The following is a 3527-nucleotide window of genomic DNA, read 5'->3' on the forward strand; positions in this document are numbered from 1 at the left end:
GGAGGAGGAGGGAGAGGGGCCTAAGTGACTCAGGCTGAGAACAGGCCAAAATGAAGCTGTGCTTGCAGACAGGCTGAGACTCTGAAGAAGTGAAAATTCTTCAAATGCCAGCATTTGGGAAAGACACATAATCAGTACAAGCCGCACACTCACTGCCTGGCTATGACCTGGGTTCATATCTCAGTTTTGCTACTTACCATCTGAGTGTCCTTGGGCAAATTACTTATACATAGTGCTCAAGCAACTCTAAGACTATAGACTACAGAACATTTGCTAATATGCTATGGAAGAGTGAGTTCCCCACACTAGTGAAAACAGAGACATGACCACCCCCTGCCTTGTTCTTCCTTCACCAATAAATGAAGAATTACATTTGACCTCTCAGCTAAGTGTGTATTTTTCTCAGATATCCTTATTCATATGGATGAGTAGAAGGTAGATTTTTCTAATTATTTTTAATTTTTAATTTAAAAAAAATTTTTCAGTTTATTCAGAATTATTAGGACTCTCTCATTAAGAGGCTCCAGCCCTAGGATCACGTGTGGATTGGGGTCAATGCAGAGGGAGCTTTGCCTCTAAAAAGAGGGGTTAAACTCTTTCTTTTTGTCTCTAGCTTTTTTTTGTTATATTGATGTTTTAATAATAATAATAAAAACACTTACCAGGTACACAGACACACCAACCTTGAAGAAAAAGTAACCAGCAAATCCCAATCCCTCTTACTTCCTTGTTAGAGTGAGGCATGACTCGCTTAGAGAAATGGTCCTTCCTTTTCAACAAGAAATTTCCATTTAATTTGACTTCTTGTCCTCCAGGCTCAAGACAAAAATCAAATTCCCCTACCAAAGAGGGAAAAGGGAAGGTCTGAGCTGGAGATCAGTTGGTTTTGGCATGAGTGTAAGAAAGAAGGGTAGGCTAGTGCTCAGCTTGGGTTAAGGGCTGTACTGAGAGTCTCTGATGGGTGAAGAGAGCCATGTTTTCTAAAGGGTGACCATTGACTTTGTGGGCTTGGTGATGAACCTTGAGCTCAGCCAGGTGAATAAAATGTTCGGTCATTTGAATAAACTGGACATCCACCATGGACCACTTGGGGTTGTCTTTCTTGCTGGATGGGTCATGATGAGGGCTATTTTTCTCAAATTGCATGTGGTCGGGGGTAGGCCTCCTTCGCAATCTTCATGAGGCCTATGATACCTGGTTCCTTACAGTTGCTGTGTTAGAAGAAGGCCTCCTCTCCCAGTTTCATCGCTCTCAGGAAGTTCCAGGTCTGGTAGTTTTGAACACCATCCCAAAATGCTGTCTGTTTAGGCTGTGCTTTGAGATCCTCAATGCCAAACTTCACATCTATGTCTTTCTCCAGCTGGCTTTGTGGCTCTGATTTCATCAGCCAGTAACCACTTGGCTCTTTTCCACAATCTTTAGTGTCTCGATTCTTCTTTGGGGAGTCACAAGTCTCTGCTTCTACCACTGGCTTGTCTAGGGTCTCAGTCTTGGTGGTGTTGGTACATTTGCCTGATGGTGCCTCCATTTCTGGCTCAGGTGCACACCGGAATGCTCTCTTCCATTGCCTATGCATGGTCCCTTTGCAGGGATCTGGAGAAATGGGTACTCTGAAGCAGATAAGGCTGCCAACTGTCTAGTCCTGGGAAATGTCTCTAGCTTTTTATACCAGAGCCCTGGGGAAATCACTGAGAGCTTAGACATGGCTCATGTCTAGGGTGTCCCCAAACGGGAGGATGCTCAACTGAGAAACACGCTCAACATTCAGTGTGGATCAGGTTTATTTCTTCCACACGAGAAATTCTTAAAACATGAAAGACTTGTAAGTGTTCATTGACAAAGCTTTAAAATCCATAAGTCCTATTATACTTTCCTGGGAAGTTGATACTTAAAACATTAAAACATGTAACATTTTGTGGAACAATCATTTCACCTTTATGTCAGCTATGTTATCAGAGTCAGAAGGGCCCCTAGTGAATATCTAATACATCAGATCCCCCCCCAAAACATTCTCCATATCAACACATTCCACAAATGATTATCTAGCCTTTGCACAAAGATTTACAAAGATGGGAAAGCCATCATCTTCCCAAATAGTGAATTTTTGGATCATTAATGTCATGTAATCTCAGCCTTTAACCAAACCATTGAGAAGAATGTGTGCCAACCACAGATCCTGAGGTACTCCAAGGGAGAGCCCTTGCCAAATTGACATTTAAGTGTTAATGGCTTCTCTTTGGGTCTTGCCACCATTTGTGAATCCACCCATCTGAAATATTGTTAAGTCTATGTCTTCTCAAATTTTTCTAGCAGCTAACATGAGCAACTTTATCAAATGTTCTGATAAAATTTAGGTAAACTGTATCCTTAGCACTGCTTTCATCTACCATTTTAGTAACCCTGTCAAAAAAAGGAAGTAAAATTAGCCTGACATGGTACCTATTCTTGATGAAGCAATGTCGGCTCTTTGTAGTCTTTGCTTTCTTTTCAAGATGTTCGCTAACCATCAATTTAATAATATATAAGTACATCGATATCTTCTTTACATGTTCACTTGTCTTAATGGGCACAGAAAGTACAAAGTTAGGTGAGTTACAATGCAATTACTACATAAACCCCCACAAGGCTCTCCTGCTGCTCCAGCTGCCCTTCACTCACCCCACAGATAAAGACTGCCTGTCTGGACCTTTGTACAAGCAGTAGGAACAGCCTGGCCTGGGTCTCCACTTTTCCTTCCCTTTAGTGCATGCCCAGATTCTATCTCTCTTCATTTAGTCTAAGATTATCACATAATATTTGGTCTGTGCCCCTATTCCCATTAAGATTTTATCCATTTCCAACTTTGAGTGTTTCTGAAGAATGCATCCTTTAATTATAGAACAGAGTGCATTTATTGAATGGGATTAAAAATAGCAGTACATTAAAACTCCTGAGTGGGTGGCAACCTATGGCTTTTAGTGACTCCCTACTTCTCAGTGTTGGCAGCTGATTCTGTTAAGTCATGAGCTCTCATTTTTTTTACTTTCTCCATGGGACAGCTGTGCTTAGAGGCCATTTACAGAGAAGGGTAATCAGACATCCCTCTAACATCAAAGTTATAAAGAGGGGGTGTGTGTCGATCTCTACCTCTACTCCTGTAGGGATGGCATCTGCTTCCTGGTTGATTACTAGGCAGTTTGGTGGCCCAGTGAATAGAGTGCCAGCCCTGGAATCAGGAAGATCTGAGTTCAAATCCAGCTTGTGATTGGCTAGCTGTGTGACTTTGGGCAAGTCATTTAACCTCTACTTGCTTCAGTTTCCTCAACCATAATAATACCTATCTCCCAGGATTGTTGTGAGGATCAGATTAGATAATATTTGTAAAGCACTTAGCTCAGTGCCAGGCACATAGTAAGAGCTATAAAAATGCTAACTTATTATTTTGATTTTTATGGTCATTGGAGGGGATCTCTGATAGTACCAGCATCACCATGTGTGGTCCTTGTGGGTTGATTGTCCCCTAAACTCACCTTGCCATCGTGCTGTCC

General features: G+C 41.8%; 1 pseudogene; it reads right to left on the minus strand.

The window, feature by feature from the left end:
* Positions 1 to 791: 791 nt before the first annotated feature.
* LOC118857364 lies at positions 792 to 1576 on the minus strand (annotated as a pseudogene).
* Between the last annotated feature and the right edge of the window lie 1951 nt (positions 1577 to 3527).

The sequence above is a fragment of the Trichosurus vulpecula genome, chromosome 7 (assembly GCF_011100635.1).
Source record: "Trichosurus vulpecula isolate mTriVul1 chromosome 7, mTriVul1.pri, whole genome shotgun sequence".
Classification (NCBI taxonomy): domain Eukaryota; kingdom Metazoa; phylum Chordata; class Mammalia; order Diprotodontia; family Phalangeridae; genus Trichosurus; species Trichosurus vulpecula.